This window comes from Colletes latitarsis, unplaced genomic scaffold, assembly GCF_051014445.1.
Source record: "Colletes latitarsis isolate SP2378_abdomen unplaced genomic scaffold, iyColLati1 scaffold0013, whole genome shotgun sequence".
Classification (NCBI taxonomy): domain Eukaryota; kingdom Metazoa; phylum Arthropoda; class Insecta; order Hymenoptera; family Colletidae; genus Colletes; species Colletes latitarsis.
Genome location: NW_027488368.1, coordinates 146,575 through 171,432, shown reverse-complemented (window position 1 = coordinate 171,432; position 24,858 = coordinate 146,575).

Sequence of the window (24,858 nt, the reverse complement as noted above, 5' to 3'; positions counted from 1 at the left end):
TACCACACTGAAACATGCGATTAAACCTGGTTTCGATCGATATTCTAGAGGATAACGCATGTTAGGTCTAGGTTAGGTCTGGGATTTGCACACATCAGGCTCATACTTTCGCATATTTCTCATACTTGATGGCCAGATTCTGGGCTTTTTTTGGTTCGGATCACGTTGCAATGTGGTACCACACTGAAACAGTCCATTAAACCTCGTTTCGATCAATACTTTAGAGGATAACACATGTTAGGTCTAGGTTAGGTCTGGGATTTGCTATCATCATGCTCATACTTTCGCATATTTCTCATTCTTGTTGTCCAGATCCTGGGCTTTCACTGGTTTGGATCACACAGTAATGTGGTACCACACTGAAACAGTCGATTAAACCTGGTTTCGATCGATATTTTAGAGGATAACGCATGTTAGGTCTACGTTAGGTCTGGGATTTGCACTCATCAGGCTCATACTTTCGCATATTTCTCATACTTGATGGCCAGTTCCTGGCCTTTTTCTGGTTTGGATCAGGTAGTAATCTGGTATCACACTGAAACAGTCGACTAAACCTGGTCTCAGTCAATATATTAGAAGATAACGCATGTTAGGCCTAGGTTAGTTCTGGGATTTGCTCTCATCAGGCTCATACTTTCGCATATATCTCGTACTCGTTGGCCAGATCCTGCGCCTTTTCTGGTTTGGATCACGTAGTAATGTGGTACCACACTGAAACAGTCGACTAAACCTGGTCACGATCAATATTTTAGAGGATAACGCATGTTAGGTCTATGTTAGGTCTGGGATTTGCACTCATCAGGCTCATACTTTCGCATATTTCTCATACTTGATGGCCAGATTCAGGGCTTTCACTGGTTTGGATCACGTAGTTATGTGGTACCACACTGAAACAGTCGACTAAACCTGGTCTCGGTCAATATTTTAGATATCGCATGTTAGGTCTAGGCTAGGTCTGGGATTTGCTATCATCATGCTCATACTTTCGCATATTTCTCATTCTTGTTGTCCAGATCCTGGGCTTTCACTGGTTTGGATCACGTAGTTATGTGGTACCACACTGAAACAGTCAAATTAAACCTGGTTTCGATCAATATTTTAGAGGATAACGCATGTTAGGTCTATGTTAGGTCCGGGATTTGCCCTCATCAGGCTCACACTTTCGCATTCTTCACATACCTGTTGAACAGATCCAGGGTTTTTTCTGGTTTGGATCACGTGGTAATGTGGTACCACACTGAAACAGTCCATCAAACCTAGTCTGGGTCAACATTTCAAAGGATAACTCATGTTAGGTCTAGGTTAGGTCTGGGATTTGCACACATCAGGCTCATACTTTCGCATATTTCTCATACTTGATGGCCAGTTCCTGGCCTTTTTCTGGTTTGGATCACGTAGTAATGTGGTACCACACAGAAACAGTCGACTAAACCTGCTTTCGATGAATATCTTTGAGGATAACACATGATAGGTCTAGGTTAGGTCTGGGATTTGCACTCATCAGGCTCATACTTTCGCATATTTCTCATACTTGTTGGCCAGATTCTGGGCTTTCTTTGGCTTGGATCACGTAGTAATGTGGTACCTCACTGAAACTGTCTATTAAACCTGGTTTCGATCAATATTTTAGGGGATAACGCATGTTAGGTCTACGTTAGGTCTGGGATTTGCTCTCATCAGGCTCATACATTCACATTTTCCGCATAGTTGTTGGCCAGATCCTGGCCTTTTCCTGGTTTGGATCAAGTGGTAATGTGGTATCACACGGAAAGAGTCCATTAAACCTGGTTTCGATCAATATTTTTGAGGATAACGCATGATAGGTCTAGGTTAGGTCTGGGATTTGCACTCATCAGGCTCATACTTTCGCATATTTCTTATACTTGATGGCCAGATTCTGGGCTTTTTTTGGTTCGGATCACGTTGCAATGTGGTACCACACTAAAACAGTCCATTAAACCTGGTTTCGATCAATACTTTAGAGGATAACGCAACTTAGGTCTTGGTTAGGCCTTGGATTTGCCCTCATCAGGCTCAGACGTTCGCGTTCTTCACATACCTGGTGAACAGATCGTGGGTTTTTTCTGGTTTGCATCTCGTGGTAATGTGGTAGCACACTGAAACAGACAATTATGCCTGGTTTCTAGCTATATTTTAGAGGATAACACATGCTAGGACTAGGTTAGGTCTGGGATTTGCTATCATCATGCTCATACTTTCACATATTTCTCATTCTTGTTGTCCAGATCCTGGGCTTTCACTGGTTTAGATCACACAGTAATATGGTACCACACTGAAACAGACAATTATGCCTGGTTTCTAGCAATATTTTAGAGGATAACACATGCTAGGACTAGGTTAGGTCTGGGATTTGCTATCATCATGCTCATACTTTCACATATTTCTCATTCTTGTTGGCCAGATCCTGGGCTTTCACTGGTTTGGATCACGTAGTTATGTGGTACCACACTGAAAGAGTCAAATTAAACCTGGTCTCGATCAATATTTTAGAGGATAACACATGTTAGGTCTAGGTTAGGTCTGGGATTTGCACTCATCAGGCTCAAACTTTCGCATATTTCTCATACTTGATGGACAGATTCAGGGCTTTTTCTGGTTTGGAACACGTGGTAATGTGGTACCACACGGAAACAGTAAATTAAACCTAGTCTGGGTCAACATTTCAAAGGATAACGCAACTTAGGTCTTGGTTAGGCCTTGGATTTGCCCTCATCAGGCTCAGACGTTCGCGTTCTTCACATACCTGGTGAACAGATCGTGGGTTTTTTCTGGTTTGCATCTCGTGGTAATGTGGTAGCACACTGAAACAGACAATTATGCCTGGTTTCTAGCTATATTTTAGAGGATAACACATGCTAGGACTAGGTTAGGTCTGGGATTTGCTATCATCATGCTCATACTTTCACATATTTCTCATTCTTGTTGTCCAGATCCTGGGCTTTCACTGGTTTAGATCACACAGTAATATGGTACCACACTGAAACAGACAATTATGCCTGGTTTCTAGCAATATTTTAGAGGATAACACATGCTAGGACTAGGTTAGGTCTGGGATTTGCTATCATCATGCTCATACTTTCACATATTTCTCATTCTTGTTGGCCAGATCCTGGGCTTTCACTGGTTTGGATCACGTAGTTATGTGGTACCACACTGAAAGAGTCAAATTAAACCTGGTCTCGATCAATATTTTAGAGGATAACACATGTTAGGTCTAGGTTAGGTCTGGGATTTGCACTCATCAGGCTCAAACTTTCGCATATTTCTCATACTTGATGGACAGATTCAGGGCTTTTTCTGGTTTGGAACACGTGGTAATGTGGTACCACACGGAAACAGTAAATTAAACCTAGTCTGGGTCAACATTTCAAAGGATAACTCATGTTAGGTCTAGGTTAGGTCTGGGATTTGCTCTCATCAGCCTCATACATGCGCATATTTGTCATACTTGATGGCCAGATCCTGGGCTTTTTCTGGTTTGGATCACGTAATAATGTGGTACCACACTGAAACAGTCGACTAAACCTGGTCTCGGTCAATATTTTAGAGGATAACGCATGTTAGGTCTAGGTAAGGTCTGGGATTTGCACCCATCAGGCTCATACTTTCGCATATTTCTGATACTTGTTGGCCAGATTCTGGGCTTTTTTTGGTTTGGAACACGTAGTAATGTGGTACCACACTGAAACAGTCGACTAAACCTGGTCAGGATCAATATTTTAGTGGATAACGCATGTTTGGTCTATGTTAGGTCCGGGATTTGCCCTCATCAGGCTCACACTTTCGCATTCTTCACGTACCTGTTGGACAGAGCCAGGGTTATTTCTGGTATGGATCAAGTGGTAGTGTGGTATCACACGGAAGGAGTCCATTAAACCTGGATTCGATCAATATTTTTAAGGATAACACATGATAGGTCTATGTTAGGTCTGGGATTTGCACACATCAGGCTCATACTTTCGCATATTTCTCATACATGATGGCCAGATTCTGGGCTTTTTTTGGCTTGGATCACGTAGTAATGTGGTACCACACTGAAACTGTCCATTAAACCTGGTTTCGATCAATATTTTAGAGGATAACGCATGTTAGGTCTATGCTAGGTCTGGGATTTGCTCTCATCATGCTCATACATTCACATTTTCCGCATACTTGTTGGCCAGGTCCTGGGCTTTTTCTGGTTTGGATCAAGTGGTAATGTGGTATCACACTGAAACAGTCCATTAAACCTGGTTTCGATCAATATTTTAGAAGATAACGCATGTTAGGTCTAGGTTAGTTCTGGGATTTGCTCTCATCAGGCTCATACTTTCGCATATTTCTCGTACTTGTTGGCCAGATCCTGCGACTTTTCTGGTTTGGATCACGTAGTAATGTGGTGCCACACTGAAGCAGTCGACTAAACCTGGTCTCGGTCAATATTTTAAAGGATATCGCATGTTAGGTCTAGGTTAGTTCTGGGATTTGCTCTCATCAGGCTCATACTTTCGCTTATTTCTCATACTTGTTGGCCAGATTCTGGGCTTTTTTTGGCTTGGATCACGTAGTAATGTGGTACCACACTGAAACTGTCCATTAAACCTGGTTTCGATCAATATTTTAGAGGATAACGCATGTTAGGTCTATGCTAGGTCTGGGATTTGCTCTCATCATGCTCATACATTCACATTTTCCGCATACTTGTTGGCCAGGTCCTGGGCTTTTTCTGGTTTGGATCACGTAATAATGTGGTACCACACTGAAACAGTCGACTAAACCTGGTCTCGGTCAATATTTTAAAGGATATCGCATGTTAGGTCTAGGTTAGTTCTGGGATTTGCTCTCATCAGGCTCATACTTTCGCTTATTTCTCATACTTGTTGGCCAGATTCTGGGCTTTTTTTGGCTTGGATCACGTAGTAATGTGGTACCACACTGAAACTGTCCATTAAACCTGGTTTCGATCAATATTTTAGAGGATAACGCATGTTAGGTCTATGCTAGGTCTGGGATTTGCTCTCATCATGCTCATACATTCACATTTTCCGCATACTTGTTGGCCAGGTCCTGGGCTTTTTCTGGTTTGGATCAAGTGGTAATGTGGTATCACACTGAAACAGTCCATTAAACCTGGTTTCGATCAATATTTTAGAGGATAACGCATGTTAGGTCTATGTTAGGTCTAGGATTTGCTCTCATCAGGCTCATACTTTCGCATATTTCTCATTCTTGTTGTCCAGATCCTGGGCTTTCACTGGTTTGGATCACAAAGTAATATGGTACCACACTAAAACAGTCGATTAAACCTGGTTTCGATCGATATTTTAGAGGATAACGCATGTTAGGTCTAGGTTAGGTCTAAGATTTGCACTCATCAGGCTCACACTTTCGCATATTTCTCATTCTTGTTGGCCAGATCCTGGGCTTTCACTGTTTTGGATCACGTAGTTATGTGGTACCACACTGAAACAGTCAAATTAAACCTGGTTTCGATTAATATTTTATAGGATAACGCATGTTAGGTCTATGTTAGGTCTGGGATTTGCTCTCATCAGGCTCATACTTTCGCATATTTCTCATACTTGATGGCCAGATTCTGGGCCTTTTTTGGTTTCGATCACGTAGTAATGCGGTACCACGCTGAAACAGGCCATTAAACCTGGTTTCGATTAATATTTTATAGGATAACGCATGTTAGGTCTATGTTAGGTCTGGGATTTGCTCTCATCAGGCTCATACTTTCGCATATTTCTCATACTTGATGGCCAGTTCCTGGCCTTTTTCTGGTTTGGATCACGTAGTAATGTGGTACCACACTGAAACAGTCGACTAAACCTGCTTTCGATGAGTATCTTTGAGGATAACACATGATAGGTCTAGGTTAGGTCTGGGATTTGCACTAATCAGGCTCATACTTTCGCATATTTCTCGTACTTGTTGGCCAGATCCTGCGCCTTTTCTGGTTTGGATCACGTGGTAATGTGGTACCACGCTGAAACAGACCATTAAACCTGGTTTCGATCAATATTTTAGAGGATAACGCATGTTAGGTCTATGTTAGGTCCGGGATTTGCCCTCATCAGGCTCACACTTTCGCATTCTTCACATACCTGTTGAACAGATCCAGGGTTTTTTCTGGTTTGGATCACGTGGTAATGTGGCACCACAATGAAACAGTCCATTAAACCTAGTCTGGGTCAACATTTCAAAGGATAACTCATGTTAGGTCTAGGTTAGGTCTGGGATTTGCACTCATCAGGCTCATACATTCGCATATTTCTCATACTTGATGGCCAGATCCTGGGCTTCTTCTGTTTTGGATCACGTAGTAAAGTGGTACCACGCTGAAACAGACCATTAAACCTGGTTTTGATCAATATTTTATAGGATAATGCATGTTAGGTCTATGTTAGGTCTGGGATCTGCTCTCATCAGGCTCATACTTTCGCATATTTCTCATACTTGTTGGCCAGATCCTGCGCCTTTTCTGGTTTGGATCACGTAGTAATATGGTACCACACTGAAACAGTCGACTAAACCTGGTCACGATCAATATTTTAGAGGATAACGCATGTTAGGTCTAGGTTAGGTCTGGGATTTGCTCTCATCAGGCTCATACTTTCGCATATTTCTCGTACATGTTGGCCAGATCCTGCGCCTTTTCAGGTTTGGATCATGTAGTAATGTGGTACCACACTGAAACTGTCCATTAAATCTGGTTTCGATCAATATTTTAGAGGATAACGCATGTTAGGTCTATGTTAGGTCTGGGATTTGCACTCATCAGGCTCATACTTTCGCATATTTCTCATACCTGATGGCCAGATTCAGGGCTTTTTCTGGTTTGGATCACGTGGTAATGTGGTACCACGCTGAAACAGACCACTAAACCTGGTTTCGATCAATATTTTAGAGGATAAAGCATGTTAGGTCTATGTTAGGTCCGGGATTTGCCCTCATCAGGCTCACACTTTCGCATTCTTCACATACCTGTTGAACAGATCCAGGGTTTTTTCTGGTTTGGATCACGTAGTAATGTGTTACCACACTGAAACGGTCGGCTAAACCCGGTCTCGGTCAATATTTTAGAGGATATCGCATGTTAGGTCTAGGCTAGGTCTGGGATTTGCACTCATCAGGCTCACACTTTCGCATATTTCTCATTCTTGTTGGCCAGATCCTGGGCTTTCACTGGTTTGGATCACGTAGTTATGTGGTACCACACTGAAACAGTCAAATTAAACCTGGTCTCGATCAATATTTTAGAGGATAACGCATGTTAGGTCTAGGTTAGGTCTGGGATTTGCACTCATCCGGCTCATACTTTCGCTTATTTCTCATACTTGTTGGCCAGATTCTGGGCCTTTTTTGGCTTGGGTCACGTAGTAATGTGGCACCACACTGAAACTGTCCATTAAATCTGGTTTCGATCAATATTTTAGAGGATAACGCATGTTAGGTCTATGTTAGGTCTAGGATTTGCTCTCATCAGGCTCATACTTTCGCATATTTCTCGTACATGTTGGCCAGATCCTGCGCCTTCTCAGGTTTGGATTACGTAGTAATATGGTACCACACTGAAACAGTCGACTAAACCTGGTCACGATCAATATTTTAGAGGATAACACATGTTAGGTCTAGGTTAGGTCTGGGATTTGCACCCATCAGGCTCATACTTTCGCATATTTCTCATACTTGATGGCCAGATTCAGGGCTTTTTCTGGTTTGGAACACGTGGTAATGTGGTACCACACTGAAACTGTCCATTAAATCTGGTTTCGATCAATATTTTAGAGGATAACGCATGTTAGGTCTATGTTAGGTCTGGGATTTGCACTCATCAGGCTCATACTTTCGCATATTTCTCATACCTGATGGCCAGATTCAGGGCTTTTTCTGGTTTGGATCACGTGGTAATCTGGTACCACGCTGAAACAGACCACTAAACCTGGTTTCGATCAATATTTTAGAGGATAACGCATGTTAGGTCTATGTTAGGTCCGGGATTTGCCCTCATCAGGCTCACACTTTCGCATTCTTCACATACCTGTTGAACAGATCCAGGGTTTCTTCTGGTTTGGATCACGTAGTAATGTGTTACCACACCGAAACTGTCGACTAATCCTGGTCATGATCAATATTTTAGAGGATAACGCATGTTAGGTCTAGGTTAGGTCTGAGATTTGCTCAAATCATGCTCATACTTTCGCATATTTCTCATTCTTGTTGGCCAGATCCTGGCCTTTCACTGGTTTGGATCACGTAGCTATGTGGTACCACACTGAAAGAGTCAACTTAAACCTGGTCTCGATCAATATTTTAGAGGATAACACATGTTAGGTCTAGGTTAGGTCTGGGAATTGCACTCATCAGGCTCATACTTTCGCATATTTCTCATACTTGATGGCCAGATTCAGGGCTTTTTCTGGTTTGGAACACGTGGTAATGTGGTACCACACTGAAACTGTCCATTAAATCTGGTTTCGATCAATATTTTAGAGGATAACGCATGTTAGGTCTATGTTAGGTCTGGGATTTGCACTCATCAGGCTCATACTTTCGCATATTTCTCATACTTGGTGGCCAGATCCTGGGCTTTTTCTGGTTTGGATCACGTAGTAATGTGGTACCACACGGAAACAGTAAATTAAACCTAGTCTGGGTCAACATTTCAAAGGATAACTCATGTTAGGTCAATGTTAGGTCTGGGATTTGCTCTCATCAGGCTCATACATTCGCATATTTCTCATACATGATGGCCAGATCCTGGTCTTTTTCTGGTTTGGATCACGTAGTTATGTGGTATCACACTGAAACAGTCGACTAAACCTGGTCTCGGTCAATATTTTAGAGGATAACGCATGTTAGGTCTAGGTTAGGTCTGAGATTTGCTCAAATCATGCTCATACTTTCGCATATTTCTCGTACTTGTTGGCCAGATCCTGCGCCTTTTCTGGTTTGGATCACGTAGTAATATGGTACCACACTGAAACAGTCGACTAAACCTGGTCACGATCAATATTTTAGAGAATAACACATGTTAGGTCTAGGTTAGGTCTGGGATTTGCACTCATCAGGCTCATACTTTCGCATATTTCTCATACTTGATGGCCAGATTCTGGGACTTTTTTGGTTTCGATCACGTAGTAATGCGGTACCACGCTGAAACAGACCATTAAACCTGGTTTCGATCAATATTTTATAGGATAATGCATGTTAGGTCTATGTTAGGTCTGGGATCAGCTCTCATCAGGCTCATACTTTCGCATATTTCTCGTACATGTTGGCCAGATCCTGCGCCTTTTCAGGTTTGGATCACGTAGTAATATGGTACCACACTGAAACAGTCGACTAAACTTGGTCACGATCAATATTTTAGAGGATAACACATGTTAGGTCTAGGTTAGGTCTGGGATTTGCACCCATCAGGCTCATACTTTCGCATATTTCTCATACTTGATGGCCAGATCCTGGCATTTTTCTGGTTTGGATCATGTAGTAATGTGGTACCACACTGAAACAGTCGACTAAACCTGGTCTCGGTCAATATTTTAGAGGATAACGCATGTTAGGTCTAGGTTGAGTCTGGGATTTGCTCTCATCAGGCTCACACTTTCGCATATTTCTCATACTTGATGGCCAGATTCAGGGCTTTTTCTGGTTTGGAACACGTGGTAATGTGGTACCACACGGAAACAGTAAATTAAACCTAGTCTGGGTCAACATTTCAAAGGATAACTCATGTTAGGTCAATGTTAGGTCTGGGATTTGCTCTCATCAGGCTCAAACATTCGCATATTTCTCATACTTGATGGCCAGATTCTGGGCTTTTTCTGGTTTGGATCACGTAGTAATGTGGTACCACACTGAAACAGTCGACTAAACCTGGTCTCGGTCAATATTATAGAGGATAACGCATGTTAGGTCTAGGTTAGGTCTGGGATTTGCTCTCATCAGGCTCATACATTCACATTTTCCTCATACTTGTTGGCCCGATTCTGGGCTTTTTCTGGTTTGGATCAAGTGGTAATGTGGTATCACACTGAAACAGTCCATTAAACCTGGTTTCGATCAATATTTTAGAGGATAACACATGATAGGTCTAGGTTAGGTCTGGGATTTGCACTCATCAGGCTCATACCTTCGCATATTTCTCATACTTGATGGCCAGATTCTGGGCTTTTTTTGGTTCGGATCACGTTGCAATGTGGTACCACACTGAAACTGTCCATTAAACCTGGTTTCGATCAATATTTTAGAGAATAACACATGTTATGTCTAGGTTAGGTCTGGGATTTGCTATCATCATGCTCATACTTTCGCATATTTCTCATTCTTGTTGTCCAGATCCTGGGCTTTCACTGGTTTGGATCACACAGTAATGTGGTACCACACTGAAACAGTCGATTAAACCTGGTTTCGATCGATATTTTAGAGGATAACGCATGTTAGGTCTACGTTAGGTCTGGGATTTGCACTCATCAGGCTCATACTTTCGCATATTTCTCATACATGATGGCCAGATCCTGGTCTTTTTCTGGTTTGGATCACGTAGTTATGTGGTATCACACTGAAACAGTCGACTAAACCTGGTCTCGGTCAATATTTTAGAGGATAACGCATGTTAGGTCAAGGTTAGGTCTGGGATTTGCTCTCATCAGGCTCATACTTTCGCATATTTCTCGTACTTGTTGGCCAGATCCAGCGCCTTTTCTGGTTTGGATCACGTAGTAATATGGTACCACACTGAAACAGTCGACTAAACCTCGTCACGATCAATATTTTAGTGGATAACACATGTTAGGTCTAGGTTAGGTCTGGGATTTGCACACATCAGGCTCATACTTTCGCATATTTCTCATAATTGATGGCCACATTCTGAGCCTTTTTTGGCTTCGATCACGTAGTAATGCGGTACCACGCTGAAACAGACCATTAAACCTGGTTTCGATCAATATTTTATAGGATAACGCATGTTAGGTCTACGTTAGGTCTGGGATTTGCACTCATCAGGCTCATACTTTCGCATATTTCTCATACTTGATGGCCAGATCCTGGCATTTTTCTGGATTCGATCACGTAATAATGTGGTACCACACTGAAACAGTCGACTAAACCTGGTCTCGGTCAATATTTTAGAGGATAACGCATGTTAGGTCTAGGTTAGGTCTGGGATTTGCACTCATCAGGCTCATACTTTCGCATATTTCTCATACTTGATGGCCAGATTCTGGGCCTTTTTTGGTTTCGATCACGTAGTAATGCGGTACCACGCTGAAACAGACCATTATGCCTGGATTCAATCAATATTTTAGAGAATAACACATGTTAGGTCTAGGTTGGGTCTGGGATTTGCTCTCATCAGGCTCATACTTTCGCATATTTCTCATACTTGACGGCCAGATTCAGGGCTTTTTCTGGTTTGGATCACGTGGTAATGTGGTACCACGCTGAAACAGACCATTAAACCTGGTTTCGATCAATATTTTAGAGGAGAACGCATGTTAGGTCTTGGTTAGGCCTTGGATTTGCCCTCATCAGGCTCACACGTTCGCATTCTTCACATACCTGGTGAATAGATCGTGGGTTTTTTCTGGTTTGCATGACGTGGTAATGTGGTAGCACACTGAAACAGACAATTATGCCTGGTTTCTATCAATATTTTAGAGCATAACACATGTTAGGTCTAGGTTAGGTCTGGGATTTGCTATCATCATGCTCATACTTTCGCATATTTCTCATTCTTGTTGTCCAGATCCTGGGCTTTCACTGGTTTGGTTCACGTAGATATGTGGTACCACACTGAAACAGTCAAATTAAACCTGGTCTCGATCAATATTTTAGAGAATAACACATGTTAGGTCTAGGTTAGGTCTGGGATTTGCACTCATCAGGCTCATACTTTCGCATATTTCTCATACTTGATGGCCAGATTCTGGGCTTTTTCTGGTTTGCATCACGTGGTAATGTGGTAGCACACTGAAACAGACAATTATGCCTGGTTTCTATCAATATTTTAGAGCATAACACATGTTAGGTCTAGGTGAGGTCTGGGATTTGCTATCATCATGCTCATACTTTCGCATATTTCTCATTCTTGTTATCCAGATCCTGGGCTTTCACTGGTTTGGTTCACGTAGTTATGTGGTACCACACTGAAACAGTCAAATTAAACCTGGTCTCGATCAATATTTTAGAGGATAACACATGTCAAGTCTAGGTTAGGTCTGGGATTTGCCCTCATCAGGCTCATACATTCACATTTTCCGCATACTTGTTGGCCAGATCCTGGGCTTTTTCTGGTTTGGATCAAGTGGTAATGTGGTATCACACGGAAACAGACAATTATGCCTGGTTTCTATCAATATTTTAGAGCATAACACATGATAGGTCTAGGTTAGGTCTGGGATTTGCACACATCAGGCTCATACTTTCGCATATTTCTCATACTTGATGGCCAGATTCTGGGCTTTTTTTGGTTCGGATCACGTTGCAATGTGGTACCACACTGAAACAGTCCATTAAACCTGGTTTCGATCAATATTTTAGAGGATAACGCATCTTAGGTCTTGGTTAGGCCTTGGATTTGCCCTCATCAGGCTCACACGTTCGCATTCTTCACATACCTGGTGAATAGATCGTGGGTTTTTTCTGGTTTGCATCACGTGGTAATGTGGTAGCACACTGAGGCAGACAATTATGCATGGTTTCTATCAATATTTTAGAGAATAACACATGTTAGGTCTAGGTTAGGTCTGGGATTTGCTATCATCATGCTCATCCTTTCGCATATTTCTCATTCTTGTTGTCCAAATCCTGGGCTTTCACTGGTTTGGATCACACAGTAATGTGGTACCACACTGAAACAGTCGATTAAACCTGGTTTCGATGGATATTTTAGAGGATAACGCATGATAGGTCTACGTTAGGTCTGGGATTTGCACTCATCAGGCTCATACTTTCGCACATTTCTCATACATGATGGCCAGATCCTGGCCTTTTCCTGGTTTGGATCACGTAGTAATGTGGTATCACACTGAAACAGTCCATTAAACCTAGTCTGGGTCAACATTTCAAAGGATCACTCATGTTAGGTCTAGGTTAGGTCTGGGATTTGCTCTCATCAGGCTCATACATTCGCATATTTCTCATACTTGATGGCCAGATCCTGGGCTTTTTCTGGTTTGGATCACGTAGTAATGTGGTACCACACTGAAACAGTCGACTAAACCTGGTCTCTGTCAATATTTTAGAGGATAACGCATGTTAGGTCTAGGTTAGGTCTGGGATTTGCACTCATCAGGCTCATACTTTCGCATATTTCTCATACTTGTTGGCCAGATTCTGGGCCTTTTTTGGTTTCGATCACGTAGTAATGCGGTACCACGCTGAAACAGACCATTAAACCTGGTTTCGATCAATATTTTATAGGATAACGCATGTTAGGTCTATGTTAGGTCTGGGATTTGCTCTCATCAGGCTCATACATTCACATTTTCCGCATACTTGTTGGCCCGATCCTGGGCTTTTTCTGGTTTAGATCAAGTGGTAATGTGGTATCACACTGAAACAGTCCATTAAACCTGGTTTCGATCAATATTTTAGAGGATAACACATGATAGGTCTAGGTTAGGTCTGGGATTTGCACTGATCAGGCTCATACTTTCGCATATTTCTCACACTTGATGGCCAGATTCTGGGCTTTTTTTGGTTCGGATCACGTTGCAATGTGGTACCACACTGAAACAGTCCATTAAACCTGGTTTCGATCAATATTTTAGAGGATAACGCATCTTAGGTCTTGGTTAGGCCTTGGATTTGCCCTCATCAGGCTCACACGTTCGCATTCTTCACATACCTGGTGAACAGATCGTGGGTTTTTTCTGGTTTGCATCACGTGGTAATGTGGTAGCACACTGAGGCAGACAATTATGCATGGTTTCTATCAATATTTTAGAGAATAACACATGTTAGGTCTAGGTTAGGTCTGGGATTTGCTATCATCATGCTCATCCTTTCGCATATTTCTCATTCTTGTTGTCCAGATCCTGGGCTTTCACTGGTTTGGATCACGTAGTAATACGGTACCACACTGAAACAGTCGACTAAACCTCGTCACGATCAATATTTTATTGGATAACACATGTTAGGTCTATGTTAGGTCTGGGATTTGCTCTCATCAGGCTCATACTTTCGCATATTTCTCATACTTGATGGCCAGATTCTGGGCCTTTTTTGGTTTCGATCACGTAGTAATGCGGTACCACGCTGAAACAGACCATTAAACCTGGTTTCGATCAATATTTTAGTGGATAACACATGTTAGGTCTACGTTAGGTCTGGGATATGCTCTCATCAGGCTCATACTTTCGCATATTTCTCATACTTGATGGCCAGATCCTGGGCTTTTTCTGGTTTACATCAAGTGGTAATGTGGTATCACACTGAAACAGTCCATTAAACCTGGTTTCTATCAATATTTTAGAGAATAACACATGTTAGGTCTAGGTTAGGTCTGGGATTTGCTATCATCATGCTCATACTTTCGCATATTTCTCATTCTTGTTGTCCAGATCCTGGGCATTCACTGGTTTGGATCACGTAGTAATATGGTACCACACTGCAACAGTCGACTAAACCTCGTCACGATCAATATTTTAGTGGATAACACATGTTAGGTCTATGTTAGGTCTGGGATATGCTCTCATCAGGCTCATACTTTCGCATATTTCTCATACTTGATGGCCAGATCCTGGGTTTTTTCTGGTTTGCATCACGTGGTAATGTGGTAGCACACTGAAACAGACAATTATGCCTGGTTTCTATCAATATTTTAGAGAATAACACATGTTAGGTCTAGGTTAGGTCTGGGATTTGCTCTCATCAGGCTCATACTTCCGCATATTTCTCATACTTGATGGCCAGATCCTGGGCTTTTTCTGGTTTACATCAAGTGGTAATGTGGTATCACACTGAAACAGTCCATTAAACCTGGTTTCTATCAATATTTTAGAGAATAACACATGTTAGGTCTAGGTTAGGTCTGGGATTTGCTCTCATCAGGCTCATACTTTCGCATATTTCTCATACTTGATGGCCAGATCCTGGCATTTTTCTGGTTTGGATCACGTAGTAATGTGGTACCACACTGAAACAGTCGACTAAACCTGGTCTCGGTCAATATTTTAGAGGATAACGCATGTTAGGTCTAGGTTAGGTCTGGGATTTGCACTCATCAGGCTCATACTTTCGCATATTTCTCATACTTGATGGCCAGATTCTGGGCCATTTTTGGTTTCGTTCACGCAGTAATGCGGTACCACGCTGTAACAGATCATTATGCCTGGTTTCTATCAATATTTTAGAGAATAACACATGTTAGGTCTAGGTTAGGTCTGGGATTTGCTATCATCATGCTCATACTTTCGCATATTTCTCATTCTTGTTGTCCAGATCCTGGGCTTTCACTGGTTTGGTTCACGTAGTTATGTGGTACCACACTGAAACAGTCAAATTAAACCTGGTCTCGATCAATATTTTAGAGAATAACACATGTTAGGTCTAGGTTAGGTCTGGGATTTGCACTCATCAGGCTCATACTTTCGCATATTTCTCATACTTGATGGCCAGATTCTGGGCTTTTTCTGGTTTGCATCACGTGGTAATGTGGTAGCACACTGAAACAGACAATTATGCCTGGTTTCTATCAATATTTTAGAGCATAACACATGTTAGGTCTAGGTGAGGTCTGGGATTTGCTATCATCATGCTCATACTTTCGCATATTTCTCATTCTTGTTATCCAGATCCTGGGCTTTCACTGGTTTGGATCACGTAGTAATATGGTACCACACTGCAACAGTCGACTAAACCTCGTCACGATCAATATTTTAGTGGATAACACATGTTAGGTCTATGTTAGGTCTGGGATATGCTCTCATCAGGCTCATACTTTCGCATATTTCTCATACTTGATGGCCAGATCCTGGGTTTTGTCTGGTTTGCATCACGTGGTAATGTGGTAGCACACTGAAACAGACAATTATGCCTGGTTTCTATCAATATTTTAGAGAATAACACATGTTAGGTCTAGGTTAGGTCTGGGATTTGCTCTCATCAGGCTCATACTTCCGCATATTTCTCATACTTGATGGCCAGATCCTGGGCTTTTTCTGGTTTACATCAAGTGGTAATGTGGTATCACACTGAAACAGTCCATTAAACCTGGTGTCTATCAATATTTTAGAGAGTAACACATGTTAGGTCTAGGTTAGGTCTGGGATTTGCTCTCATCAGGCTCATACTTTCGCATATTTCTCATACTTGATGGCCAGATCCTGGCATTTTTCTGGTTTGGATCACGTAGTAATGTGGTACCACACTGAAACAGTCGACTAAACCTGGTCTCGGTCAATATTTTAGAGGATAACGCATGTTAGGTCTAGGTTAGGTCTGGGATTTGCACTCATCAGGCTCATACTTTCGCATATTTCTCATACTTGAAGGCCAGATTCTGGGCCATTTTTGGTTTCGTTCACGCAGTAATGCGGTACCACGCTGTAACAGATCATTATGCCTGGTTTCTATCAATATTTTAGAGAATAACACATGTTAGGTCTAGGTTAGGTCTGGGATTTGCTCTCATCAGGCTCATACTTTCGCATATTTCTCATACTTGATGGCCAGATACCGGCATTTTTCTGGTTTGGATCACGGGGTAATGTGGTAGCACACTGAAACAGACAATTATGCCTGGTTTCTATCAATATTTTAGAGAATAACACATGTTAGGTCTAGGATAGGTCTGGGATTTGCTCTCATCAGGCTCATACTTTCGCATATTTCTCATTCCCGTTGGCCAAATCCTGGGCTTTCACTGGTTTGGATCACACAGTAATGTGGTACCACACTGAAACAGTCGATTAAACCTGGTTTCGATGGATATTTAAGAGGATAACGCATGTTAGGTCTTGGTTAGGCCTTGGATTTGCCCTCATCAGGCTCACACGTTCGCATTCTTCACATACCTGGTGAACAGATCGTGGGTTTTTTCTGGCTTGCATCAAGTGCTAATGTGGTAGCACACTGAAACAGACAATTATGCCTGGTTTCTATCAATATTTTAGAGCATAACACATGTTAGGTCTAGGTTAGGTCTGGGATTTGCTATCATCATGCTCATACTTTCGCATATTTCTCATTCTTGTTGTCCAGATCCTGGGCTTTCACTGGTTTGGATCACACAGTAATGTGGTACCACACTGAAACAGTCGATTAAACCTGGTTTCGATCGATATTTTAGAGGATAACGCATGTTAGGTCCACGTTAGGTCTGGGATTTGCTCTCATCAGGCTCATACATTCACATTTTCCTCATACTTGTTGGCCCGATCCTGGGCTTTTTCTGGTTTAGATCAAGTGGTAATGTGGTATCACACTGGAACAGTCCATTAAACCTGGTTTCGATCAATATTTTAGAGGATAACACATGATAGGTCTAGGTTAGGTCTGGGATTTGTACTCATCAGGCTCATACTTTCGCATATTTCTCACACTTGATGGCCAGATTCTGGGCTTTTTGTGGTTCGGATCACGTTGCAACGTGGTCCCACACTGAAACAGTCCATTAAACCTGGTTTCGATCAATATTTTAGAGGATCACGCATGTTAGGTCTTGGTTAGGCCTTGGATTTGCCCTCATCAGGCTCACACGTTCGCATTCTTCACATAACTGGTGAACAGATCGTGGGTTTTTTCTGGTTTGCATCACGTGGTAATGTGGTAGCACACTGAGACAGACAATTATGCCTGGTTTCTATCAATATTTTAGAGAATAACACATGTTAGGTCTAGGTTAGGTCTGGGATTTGCTACCATCATGCTCATACTTTCGCATATTTCTCATTCTTGTTGTCCAGATCCTGGGCTTTCACTGGTTCGGATCACACAGTAATGTGGTACCACACTGAAACAGTCGATTAAACCTGGTTTCGATCGATATTTTAGAGGATAACGCATGTTAGGTCTACGTTAGGTCTGGGATTTGCTCTCATCAGGCTCATACATTCACATTTTCCTCATTCTTGTTGTCCAGATCCTGGGCTTTCACTGGTTTGGTTCACGTAGTTATGTGGTACCACACTGAAACAGTCAAATTAAACCTGGTCTCGATCAATATTTTAGAGGATAACACATGTCAAGTCTAGGTTAGGTCTGGGATTTGCCCTCATCAGGCTCATACATTCACATTTTCCGCATACTTGTTGGCCAGATCCTGGGCTTTTTCTGGTTTGGATCAAGTGGTAATGTGGTATCACACGGAAACAGACAATTATGCCTGGTTTCTATCAATATTTTAGAGCATAACACATGATAGGTCTAGGTTAGGTCTGGGATTTGCACACATCAGGCTCATACTTTCGCATATTTCTCATACTTGATGGCCAGATTCTGGGCTTTTTTTGGTTCGGATCACGTTGCAATGTGGTACCACACTGAAACAGTCCATTAAACCTGGTTTCGATCAATATTTTAGAGGATAACGCATCTTAGGTCTTGGTTAGGCCTTGGATTTGCCCTCATCAGGCTCACACGTTCGCATTCTTCACATACCTGGTGAATAGATCGTGGGTTTTTTCTGGTTTGCATGACGTGGTAATGTGGTAGCACACCGAAACAGACAATTATGCCTGGTTTGTATCAATATTTTAGAGAATAACACATGTTAGGTCTAGGTTTGGTCTGGGATTTGCACTCATCAGGCTCATACTTTCGCATATTTCTCATTCTTGTTGTCCAAATCCTGGGCTTTCACTGGTTTGGATCACACAGTAATGTGGTACCACACTGAAACAGTCGATTAAACCTGGTTTCGATGGATATTTTAGAGGATAACGCATGATAGGTCTACGTTAGGTCTGGGATTTGCACTCATCAGGCTCATACTTTCGCACATTTCTCATACATGATGGCCAGATCCTGGCCTTTTCCTGGTTTGGATCACGTAGTAATGTGGTATCACACTGAAACAGTCCATTAAACCTAGTCTGGGTCAACATTTCAAAGGATCACTCATGTTAGGTCTAGGTTAGGTCTGGGATTTGCTCTCATCAGGCTCATACATTCGCATATTTCTCATACTTGATGGCCAGATCCTGGGCTTTTTCTGGTTTGGATCACGTAGTAATGTGGTACCACACTGAAACAGTCGACTAAACCTGGTCTCTGTCAATATTTTAGAGGATAACGCATGTTAGGTCTAGGTTAGGTCTGGGATTTGCACTCATCAGGCTCATACTTTCGCATATTTCTCATACTTGTTGGCCAGATTCTGGGCCTTTTTTGGTTTCGATCATGTAGTAATGCGGTACCACGCTGAAACAGACCATTAAACCTGGTTTCGATCAATATTTTATAGGATAACGCATGTTAGGTCTATGTTAGGTCTGGGATTTGCTCTCATCAGGCTCATACATTCACATTTTCCGCATACTTGTTGGCCCGATCCTGGGCTTTTTCTGGTTTAGATCAAGTGGTAATGTGGTATCACACTGAAACAGTCCATTAAACCTGGTTTCGATCAATATTTTAGAGGATAACACATGATAGGTCTAGGTTAGGTCTGGGATTTGCACTGATCAGGCTCATACTTTCGCATATTTCTCACACTTGATGGCCAGATTCTGGGCTTTTTTCGGTTCGGATCACGTTGCAATGTGGTACCACACTGAAACAGTCCATTAAACCTGGTTTCGATCAATATTTTAGAGGATAACGCATCTTAGGTCTTGGTTAGGCCTTGGATTTGCCCTCATCAGGCTCACACGTTCGCATTCTTCACATACCTGGTGAACAGATCGTGGGTTTTTTCTGGTTTGCATCACGTGGTAATGTGGTAGCACACTGAGGCAGACAATTATGCATGGTTTCTATCAATATTTTAGAGAATAACACATGTTAGGTCTAGGTTAGGTCTGGGATTTGCTATCATCATGCTCATCCTTTCGCATATTTCTCATTCTTGTTGTCCAGATCCTGGGCTTTCACTGGTTTGGATCACGTAGTAATACGGTACCACACTGAAACAGTCGACTAAACCTCGTCACGATCAATATTTTAGTGGATAACACATGTTAGGTCTATGTTAGGTCTGGGATTTGCTCTCATCAGGCTCATACTTTCGCATATTTCTCATACTTGATGGCCAGATTCTGGGCCTTTTTTGGTTTCGATCACGTAGTAATGCGGTACCACGCTGAAACAGGCCATTAAACCTGGTTTCGATTAATATTTTATAGGATAACGCATGTTAGGTCTATGTTAGGTCTGGGATTTGCTCTCATCAGGCTCATACTTTCGCATATTTCTCATACTTGATGGCCAGATCCTGGCCTTTTTCTGGTTTGGATCACGTAGTAATGTGGTACCACACTGAAACAGTCCATTAAACCTGGTTTCTATCAATATTTTAGAGAATAACACATGTTAGGTCTAGGTTAGGTCTGGGATTTGCTATCATCATGCTCATACTTTCGCATATTTCTCATTCTTGTTGTCCAGATCCTGGGCTTTCACTGGTTTGGATCACGTAGTAATATGGTACCACACTGCAACAGTCGACTAAACCTCGTCACGATCAATATTTTAGTGGATAACACATGTTAGGTCTATGTTAGGTCTGGGATTTGCTCTCATCAGGCTCATACTTCCGCATATTTCTCATACTTGATGGCCAGATCCTGGGTTTTGTCTGGTTTGCATCACGTGGTAATGTGGTAGCGCACTGAAACAGACAATTATGCCTGGTTTCTATCAATATTTTAGAGAATAACACATGTTAGGTCTAGGTTAGGTCTGGGATTTGCTCTCATCAGGCTCATACTTTCGCATATTTCTCATACTTGATGGCCAGATCCTGGCATTTTTCTGGTTTGGATCACGTAGTAATGTGGTACCACACTGAAACAGTCGACTAAACCTGGTCTCGGTCAATATTTTAGAGGATAACGCATGTTAGGTCTAGGTTAGGTCTGGGATTTGCACTCATCAGGCTCATACTTTCGCATATTTCTCATACTTGAAGGCCAGATTCTGGGCCATTTTTGGTTTCGTTCACGCAGTAATGCGGTACCACGCTGTAACAGATCATTATGCCTGGTTTCTATCAATATTTTAGAGAATAACACATGTTAGGTCTAGGTTAGGTCTGGGATTTGCTACCATCATGCTCATACTTTCGCATATTTCTCATTCTTGTTGTCCAGATCCTGGGCTTTCACTGGTTCGGATCACACAGTAATGTGGTACCACACTGAAACAGTCGATTAAACCTGGTTTCGATCGATATTTTAGAGGATAACGCATGTTAGGTCTACGTTAGGTCTGGGATTTGCTCTCATCAGGCTCATACATTCACATTTTCCTCATACTTGTTGGCCCGATCCTGGGCTTTTTCTGGTTTAGATCAAGTGGTAATGTGGTATCACACCGGAACAGTCCATTAAACCTGGTTTCGATCAATATTTTAGAGGATAACACATGATAGGTCTAGGTTAGGTCTGGGATTTGCACTCATCAGGCTCATACTTTCGCATATTTCTCACACTTGATGGCCAGATTCTGGGCTTTTTGTGGTTCGGATCACGTTGCAATGTGGTCCCACACTGAAACAGTCCATTAAACCTGGTTTCGATCAATATTTTAGAGGATAACGCATCTTAGGTCATGGTTAGGCCTTGGATTTGCCCTCATCAGGCTCACACGTTCGCATTCTTCACATACCTGGTGAACAGATCGTGGGTTTTTTCTGGTTTGCATCACGTGGTAATGTGGTAGCACACTGAAACAGACAATTATGCCTGGTTTCTATCAATATTTTAGAGAATAACACATGTTAGGTCTAGGTTAGGTCTGGGATTTGCTACCATCATGCTCATCCTTTCGCATATTTCTCATTCTTGTTGTCCAGATCCTGGGCTTTCACTGGTTTGGATCACACAGTAATGTGGTACCGCACTGAAACAGTCGACTAAACCTGGTCTCGGTCAATATTTTAGAGGATAACGCATGTTAGGTCTAGGTTAGGTGTGGGATTTGCTCTCATCAGGCTCATACTTTCGCATATTTCTCGTACTTGTTGGCCAGATCCAGCGCCTTTTCTGGTTTGGATCACGTAGTAATATGGTACCACACTGAAACAGTCGACTAAACCTCGTCACGATCAATATTTTAGTGGATAACACATGTTAGGTCTAGGTTAGGTCCGGGATTTGCACACATCAGGCTCATACTTTCGCATATTTCTCATACTTGATGGCCAGATCCTGGCATTTTTCTGGTTTGGATCACGTAGTAATGTGGTACCACACTGAAACAGTCGACTAAACCTGGTCTCGGTCAATATTTTAGAGGATAACGCATGTTAGGTCTAGGTTAGGTCTGGGATTTGCACTCATCAGGCTCATACTTTCGCATATTTCTCATACTTGATGGCCAGATTCTGTGCCTTTTTCTGGTTTGGATCACGTAGTATTGTGGTACCACACAGAAAGTGTAAATTAAACCTAGTCTGGGTCAACGTTTCAAAGGATAACTCATGTTAGGTCTAGGTTAGGTCTGGGATTTGCTCTCATAAGGCTCATACATTCGCATATTTCTCATACTTGATGGCCAGATCCTGGGCTTTTTCTGGTTTGGATCACGTAGTAATGTGGTACCACACTGGAACAGTCGACTAGACCTGGTCTCGGTCAATATTTTAGAGGATAACGCATGTCAGGTCTAGGTTAGGTCTGGGATTTGCACTCATCAGGCTCATTCTTTCGCATATTTCTCATACTTGTTGGCCAGATTCTGGGCTTTTTTTGGCTTGGATCACGTAGTAATGTGGTACCACACTGAAAATCTCCATTAAACCTGGTTTCGATCAATATTTTAGAGGATAACTCATGTTAGGTCTATGTTAGGTCTGGGATTTGCTCTCATCAGGCTCATACTTTTGCATATTTCTCATACTTGATGGCCAGATTCTGGGCCTTTTTTGGTTTCGATCACGTAGTAATGCGGTACCAAGCTGAAACAGACCATTAAGCCTGGTTTCGATCAATATTTTATAGGATAACGCATGTTAGGTCTATGTTAGGTCAGGGTTTTGCACTCATCAAGCTCATACATTCACATTTTCCGCATACTTGTTGGCCAGATCCTGGGCTTTTTCTGGTTTGGATCACGTAGTAATGTGGTACCACACTGAAACAGTCGACTAAACCTGGTCGCGATCAATATTTTAGAGGATAACGCGTGTTAGGTCTAGGTTAGGTCTGGGATTTGCACTCATCAGGCTCATACTTTCGCATATTTCTCATTCTTGTTGTCCAAATCCTGGGCTTTCACTGGTTTGGATCACACAGTAATGTGGTACCACACTGAAACAGTCGATTAAACCTGGTTTCGATCAATATTTTAGAGGATAACGCATGTTAGGTCTATGTTAGGTCTGGGATTTGCTCTCATCAGGCTCATACATTCACATTTTCCGCATACAAGTTGGCCCGATCCTGGGCTTTTTCTGGTTTACATCAAGTGGTAATGTGGTATCACACTGAAACAGTCCATTAAACCTGGTTTCTATCAATATTTTAGAGAATAACACATGTTAGGTCTAGGTTAGGTCTGGGATTTGCTATCATCATGCTCATACTTTCGCATATTTCTCATTCTTGTTGTCCAGATCCTGGGCTTTCACTGGTTTGGATCACACAGTAATGAGGAACCACACTGAAACAGTCGATTAAACCTGGTCACGATCAATATTTTAGAGGATAACACATGTTAGGTCTAGGTTAGGTCTGGGATTTGCACTCATCAGGCTCATACTTTCACATATTTCTCATACTTGATGGCCAGATTCTGGGCCTTTTTTGGTTTCGATCACGTAGTAAGGCGGTACCACGCTGAAACAGACCATTAAACCTGGTTTCGATCAATATTTTATAGGATAACGCATGTTAGGTCTATGTTAGGTCTGGGATTTGCTCTCATCAGGCTCATACTTTCGCATATTTCTCATACTTTATGGCCAGATCCTGGCATTTTTCTGGTTTGGATGACGCAGTAATGTGGTATCACACTGAAACAGTCCATTAAACCTGGTTTCGATCAATATTTTAGAGGATAACACATGATAGGTCTAGGTTAGGTCTGCGATTTGCACTCATCAGGCTCATACTTTCGCATTCTTCACATATCTGTTGAACAGATCCAGGATTTTTTCTGGTTTGGATCACGTGGTAATGTGGTACCACACTGAAACAGTCCATTAAACCTAGTTTGGGTCAACATTTCAAAGGATAACTCATGTTAGGTCTAGGTTAGGTCTGCGATTTGCACTCATCAGGCTCATACATTCGCATATTTCTCATACTTGATGGCCAGATCCTGAGCTTTTTCTGGTTTGGATCACGTAGTAATGTGGTACCACACTGAAACAATCGACTAAAGCTGGTCTCGGTCAATATTTTAGAGGATAACGCATGTTAGGTCTAGGCTAGGTCTGGGATTTGCACTCATCGGGCTCATACTTTCGCATATTTCTCATACTTGTTGGCCAGATTCTGGGCTTTTTTTGGCTTGGATCACGTAGTAATGTGGTACCACACTGAAACTGTCCATTAAACCTGGTCTCGGTCAATATTTTCGAGGATAACGTATGTTAGGTCTAGGTTAGGTCTGGGATTTGCACTCATCAGGCTCATACTTTCGCATATTTCTCATTCTTGTTGGCCAGATCCTGGGCTTTCACTGGTTTGGATCACGTAGATATGTGGTACCACACTGAAACAGTCAAATTAAACCTGGTCT